The following is a 7316-nucleotide window of genomic DNA, read 5'->3' as shown; positions in this document are numbered from 1 at the left end:
GGGGTTGTTTTTGAGATGGGGTCTCACTCCGTAGCTTAGGCTGGTCTTGACTTCACTGTCCTCCCGCCTCAGCCTCCTTTGTCCTGAGATTACTGGTGTGAATCACAGCTCAAGCTGCCATTTTGCTAGTATATTTTAATTACGGATCGACATCATTCATTAGGACTATTAGTGTGTCTGGAAGAACCAGGTGATGCTTGTTCAAGTTCTTGGGCTGAAAAGTACTCAGAAGACAGCAGCTGAGGCCAAGGAGCCGCTGTGCTGTTTGACAGGCAAGGATTCTCTAGAGGCGACTGTCCCCAACTTCCTGTCACTGGTTGCTTCCCACTTATCATGGAGAATGATCATTATAATAGCTGCTGCCACGGGGAGCAGATGCAGCGCTGAACCCCTGCGTGTTCTCATTTCACGTGATGAGCCAGGCATCAAGATTCCCAATTTGCAGATGGGAATCAGAGTCCGCAGCCTAAACAGCTTGCCCACAGCTCAAAGCACGCTATCTGTGTGCCTATGGTGTGGCCAGAGAGGCTCGAACTTAACCCAGAACACAGCAGCCATTGGGCCACATCTCCCTCAGTGCCCGGGGTTGATCCGAATTTTGGCTACGGACCTGAGCATCTTCCCCATTGGAGAATGGGCTCCTCGGTGGTTTGGGTCATATGTGATCAACCCAGGAAGAAGTTCCCGGTCACCAGAGTTCCCTTCATTTCTGTATGGAATGGATTTGAGAACGGCTAACTTTCACCTTTACCATGAAGGGAGGCAATGTCTTGTGGCAAATGCTCAAGGTCCCTTTGCTTTCTGCTGAACATTTGCCTTGAGATCCTTCTGATAGTCTAGTGCTCTGAGGTCCTCCAAGGTGGCCCAAGGGACACAGCTTTGATATGGGGTCTAGGTCCGAACTTGGAGCACTTCCCCTTCCAAATCGCCTCCTTACCCCTTCGCCTATCCAAATGTCCACTGCTTAGCCCTGTGCCTTCAACAGCTGACCCTGATGAATGATCTGAGGGGTAAAGTGAACCACCCTTTACTATTATCCTCCTGTCGGAGTAACAAGGTGCTTAGAAGACCTTCTCTCTAACAAAGCCAAACAGCCTCCACCCTGTCTCCAGAATCTTCAGCCCTTCCCACCCCAAATTCTTCCAGCATTTGCCTGTCTTCCAGTTTGTATGACACTCATGTCCCCATCTACTGAAACTTTACAGCCCGGTCCTCAGTCAGGAAAGCTTGCTTCCCACGCCTCCCGCCCTCCTAGCCTGTGGCTGCTCTTCTGGTCTATGGGTCTATTTAACCACTGCCCACAGTAGTGTGTCCATTGACCTCACAGCCTGGGTGAGGTCCCAGGCAGCTACTCTGGCACACTGGGCTTCTCCCCATCTCAGGTCTGGCAGCCTGGTGACCGCACTCCACCCTAGCAGTCTGTGAAGTCCAAGATGCCATCAGAGAGGGACTGGGTCACGTCCACTGACTTTTGTACCTCTAGTGCAGAGCATAGATCAGATTTGCAGAAAGGAAGTGGGCAGGGAGGGAGAAGGGACTTTGATGATATGGTCCCACGCTTACGATGATTCAGCCCAGGACTTTCTGTTCACCATGGTGTGACAACTGTTACTGGGTGGAAACTGGTCTTGGGAATTTTCCCCTTTCCTGGGCTATTGATGCACAGTAGGAGTCTCCCTTGTGCGGCTGAGCCACAGTCCTGCCTGCCCGTGATGGAAGGGAGACACCACGGTTGTCCAGCGAGTGTCGTTACACTTTGGTAGTTGTTACACTGCATTTGTCCTGAGGTTAGACATACTCAGTAGCTCAAGATGTATGCAGCCAAAGATGACTTTGAATGCTTTCATCCTCCTCCTTTCCACTTCCTGGGTGCTGGGATCGAAGTGTACCACTGCCTGGCAACCTCTAAGTCTCCTCCAACACAAGCCTGAGAGTGGAGGCAGAGATATAAGAGATGGGCATCATGACCAGCTGTCATCTGAGGGAGAGGTGGGGAGGGGGGTGGCTGAATACCATAAGAGTCCACTGACGCGTTATCTCATTCGCATGTATGAGATTTTCTTTCACTGTAAAAAGAAAGGTAATTGTAGATTTGAATCAGCTGCTGCTGTGCCATCCCATAGAGGGCACAGAGTTTGATGTCAGGCCTGGCTCAAAAAGTGAGGCTATAGGCAAACTGATCACCCTCTCTGAGTGGCTGTCAATCACGTGGAAAGTCTAGACCAGAGGCCTCGCCTCCCCCAGGGTGGGCAAGAGAGTAGGTGAGTGAGTGACCGAACAATGAGGAGCCCTGTGGCAAGTGAAGTTCTTATAAATGTTGTCTGTGCTCTTGAGGTGGTCTGGATGAAAATGACACCCATAGGCTCACAGGAAGTGGCACTATTGGGAGGTATAGCATTGTTGGGGTAGGTGTGGCCTTGCTGGAGGAAGTGTGTCACTGGGGGTGGGCTTTGAGGTTTCAGATGCTCAAGCCAGGTCCAGTCACTCTCTCTTCGTGTTGCATTAGGGTCTGGATGTAGAACTCTCAGTTCCTTCTCTAGCACCGTGTCCATCTGCATGCCACCATGCTTCTTGCCATGATGACAATGGACTAAACCTCTGAACTGTAAGCTAGCCTCCAATTAAATGTTTTTCTTTATAAGAGTTGCCATGGTCGTGGTGTCTCTTCACAGCAACAGAAACCCTAACAAGACATCTCTCCTTGGGGAGAGGCAACCGAAGCGGAGTCGGGAATGCAGCTGAATCACAGGTACATCAGGGGTATGTTGGGTCTGTCAAGTACACCCCTGTGACGTGCCCCAGCTTCCTCAGCTCTTTGACATGTGACACTGAACCCTGAATACTGAAGCAATCACAAGGCGGTGGGCACTACGGCTCTATCATACAGAAGAGACCAAGACTCAGGGGAGGGCTGCCCGTTATACATGGAATAATGGAGGTTTAAATCTTAGTCTGCTGATGCTGCCCCGTAGGCTTTTCACAGCATCGTAGCCACAGCTCTGGGACTGTCCTAAAGAAAGGACAATGTTCTGGGCCACTTCCTGCTCGGCTGAGTGTAGTTGACACAGCCCCATATTACGGTTGTGTTGTTGTTTGCCTGTTTGGTTAGTCTTTGAAGAGAGACTTGCTAAGTGACATGGGTTGGTATCATACTCAAACTTACAGCAATCCCCCTGCCTCAGCTTTCGGAGTGCTGGAATTATAGGTACACATTACCTTACATAACTCATATTCATGTTCCTGTGGGGGAAGAAGTGGAAGCCAGAATGGAGCAGCAGCACCATCACCCAGGGCCACTCTCAGCTGGATCCTTAGCCAGCAAGGCTTTTAGCTTACCACCACACTGAGCCCTCAGAAACATTCATGCTGACTAACTCCTCAGTGCTGCCTGGGGCTCCCACTGCCCCTGGGAGGCAGGTGGAGTTGATGAGGTGGCATCAGGGGCCTCCTGACTGGACGGTAGCAGGCCGTGGTCTTCGGAGATGCTCCAGCTTCTGCACTCACTCACTCACGGCACCCGCCGCTTCCCTTCACCTGTGGGCCACAGCCTGTGGCTGTTCCAGATCTCTCTGCGTTTTGTCCTCAGAGGTTCTTGTCACAGGAAAGCTGGTGGGGGGAGGGAAAGAAAGAGGTGTCAGCAAGAGCAGCAGCCTTGGTCACAAGACTCTTAGCTCCCTCTGGAGCCTGAGCCAATAATAGTGACAGTCCCTTAAATACACATATCCTTAAACTTGCTGTGACAGTTAACGTCCCCATGATGACCGGCTGAGGGTGTGGTGTAACATCTGGGCCAGCTGCTGCTCACATCATCCGACGAGACCTCATTTGGTACAGTGACCCTTATAAACAGTATGTCTGTTGCCCTTCCTGCCCCACCTCAGGCCCTGGGAAGCCTTATATGACTGGAACCAGCCCTCTAGTCCCCAGAGAAGTCTCAGGAAAGTGACTACACCAAGAGTTAGCATTTCTGGCCCTTCCCATTTCCCTTTCAACCCCTGCTCAAACCCAGCCTGGAACCCAGCCTCAATCTTCTGGGGCCAGCTTAGTCCCCAGTGGGGACAGCCCTTCTGGGTGGTTCTCGGCTAGGAGCATGGGGTCAGGCACACTGGGGCTAAATGCTGTTTCTCTACTGGCTGAGTCTGACTTTTGCCCTGCGGCCTCTCATCTATGACTCTGCTTTCCCATCTGTACCAAGGACTGACACTGCCAAGGCCTCAGATAGGGCGAGATGCAACCAGTGCACTTACCATAGAGCTTAGCTCGCAGCAAATGTGCAGTGGATGGCAGTGTGTGTGTGTGTGTGTGTGTGTGTGTGTGTGTGTGTGTGTGTGCGCGCGCGCGTGCCTGTCTGCTTACCTGCGCTTTTCTTTTGAACAACTGACTTTCCATTTTCATACTGTACTAGTTTGTCTCACGTGACTCATAAATTCTAACTTTGCTCATATCCTGATATTTCATGTTTCTCTTACTTTCAATTTTCTAGCCTCTTCCACATTATATACAGGCCTTTTAAGCCTTCATTTCCTGTTTGTTTTTGAATGGTTTCTGCCAGCAACAGACTAATAGTTATTACATCGTAAATCTTCCCCGTCAGCTCAGGACACAAAGTTATGATTCTGCGCATATTGAGATTTTCTTTCTTGCTTGAGCTTGAAATACACCTACCTTCTTCCCTGCCCGCCTCCTTCCTTCTCTTTCCTTACCTCCTTTTTCCCTTCCCCCCTTCTTCCTTCCTTCCTTTCTTTACTTTTTTATTTTTTCAGTGCTGGGGACTGAACCCAGGGCCTTGTGCATGCAAGGTTTGTGCTTTCCCACTTTGCTATTTTAAACATAAAATGCACATAACTTTTGACATTGTATTTCCATAGAAGTAGAAGACACCAGAACACACAGCTATATGCATGATGTTTGTATTATATTCTTGTTTATGGCAGGAGACAAAGTCTGGACAGAAAGCTAAGGATCTTCAAAAGCAGAGTGTTTGGGACTGTTCTTCAGACATTTAAGAGAATAACTTGGCAGTATCATCAGAAGATTTGAGGATTTTCATGAATAACTGAGATCAGACCAAAAGCAGAAAAATCGGGTACAAATTTATCACCTATGAAGTCATGGTGCCGTGTCTATGCAGGCATTGATTGATCCATGAGTGGGGAAAGAATATCAGGATCCAGACCCCATTGCTATTATGAGCTCTGCTGGCTGGACAGGCTTTGTAGGAGAAAGGCTGGAGGGAAGGAGCAGACAGAGGAATAAAATGCATGCTGGAATCATCAAGAATATAAAATGACAGCTATATGAAGGTTCACGTGCTTTTCTGTTTCTCTGTGTAGCCCTGGCTGTCCTAGAACTCACTCTGTAGACCAGGCTGGCCTCAACGCAGAGACACACAAGCTTCTGTTTCTTGAGTGCTGGGATAATGTATGCACCTCCATGCCTGGCCTTAGGTTCACATCGCTTCACCAAGATTTCAACACGGAGCCCCGATCTTCATTGAGGGCACATCTCTTCAGGGCGGCTGTGCAGCATCCTGCCTTTCAGATAAAGACAACGCTGCTGGTGCCTGTGTGTCATTTCTGGTTTAGTTTCTGTAGAACAAGTGAAAATGTGGAGCATTTTAGAGTATGCTGGCTCCCTTCCTCTCTCCCGTTGCCTTGCCTACACCCCATTCAAAAATAATCTTTTAGCATCTTTAGTTCGTCTTTGTGAACCTGTCAGCTCTTTTTTTTTTTTTTTCAGAAACAATGCCTCCCTTTCTTTGGCAATCATATCTCACCAGTTTACCTGACACGGGTGAAAACAGAACAGACACAAAAGAGGCTTGGGAGCCCAGCTCCTCTAGGCCCACGAACTAGCAACAGAACAATGTCCCAGTTGCTGGTCCTTGGTGGGTGATGTGGGCTGCCTTCGGCCTGAGCACCTAGTGTACCCACAGCAGGCAGCAGTGAGTATTCCTCAGAGAGAGGGTGTGCAAGGTCATGTGACTGGGTGAGTCACTTCTAGAAGCAGAAGTTCGCCAGAAGCCCCCTGCGCCAGGAGCTGGGTGACTCCACACACTCTCATTTGGTCCCTCTGTTATTGCTTCCGCAGTTGAAACATGCAGATTTACAAGAGAATGACTACTCGCTATGGCTGGAGCTTGACTATCCTCCAAAGGCCCACGTGTGGAAGGCTTCCGGAAAGCCTATGGCACTATCAGGAATGACAGAACCCTTAGGAGATAGTGCCTAGGGAGGAAGTTGGGTCATTGGGGTTACGTCCTTGACGTAGATATAAGGATCATAGGCCTATGTTGCCAAGAATGACCTTGAATTTTTTCCCTTTACCTCATTTGTGCTGGAATTACCCATGCCACTGAGATATTATCCCAGGCCTCCCTCCCTCCTCGGAAGTTGATTTCTCTTAGGTGTTTCATCATAGCAATGGACGGCTGACAAACCCAGTGGGTGTGGCTGGGGAGGCATGGAAAACTACAGGCTTCTTCTTGCAATCCACTGCATAGCATGGGACTGATGTGGCACATTTGGGGTAGGGGTCCTGGCTTGGATGGAGCAGACAAAAGGCTTACCATCCTGCCTTGGGACGGGCAATATAGTATAGGCCCAGCTTCAGATCCCAGATTCGTGCAGGGTGACTTTGGATACCCTGTCACGTGTCATCACATTTGACCCTTGTCTCCGTGAAGGAATGACTCTGCCTGACCCACCAAGTTACTCTGAGACTCGAGTGAGACTCTTGAAGGGTTATGCCACAACAACGTTAGCATCTGGGTACATCTGTAGCAGTGAGAGACAGCTAGGGACTCTCCCCCTGCCACAAGGTACCAAGAGCCTGGGGAAGAGCCCACTCTTAGGGATAGAAGCGAGGCTCTGGGAATCACTTTCTCTGGAGCTTCCTGTTCCTCTTCCACATCGTAGTTCATCATTGAAGGAAGGCAGGAACTCAAACAGGGCAGGAACCTGGGGGCAGGAGCTGATGCAGAAGCTGTGAAGGGTGCTGCTTACTGGCTTGTCCTTCGTGGCTTGCTCAGCCTGCTTTCTTGTAGAACCCAGGGCCACCAGCCCGGGAATGGCACCACCCACAATGGGCTGGACCCTCCTCATCAATCACCAATTAAGAAAATGGAGCCGGGTGGCACACTCCTTTAATCCCAGCACTCAAGGTGCAGAGGCAGGTGGATCTCTGTGAGTTCGAGGCGAGCCTGGTCTACAAGAGCGAGTTCCAGGACAGGCTCCAAGAGAAACCCTGTCTCGAAAACAAACAGAAAGAAAGAAAGAAAGAAAGAAAGAAAGAAAGAAAGAAAGAAAGAAAGAAAG

This window comes from Microtus ochrogaster, chromosome 21 (genome assembly GCF_000317375.1).
Source record: "Microtus ochrogaster isolate Prairie Vole_2 chromosome 21, MicOch1.0, whole genome shotgun sequence".
NCBI lineage: Eukaryota > Metazoa > Chordata > Mammalia > Rodentia > Cricetidae > Microtus > Microtus ochrogaster.
The sequence above is the reverse complement of the archived record's forward strand: the minus strand, read 5'-3'. Positions refer to the sequence as shown.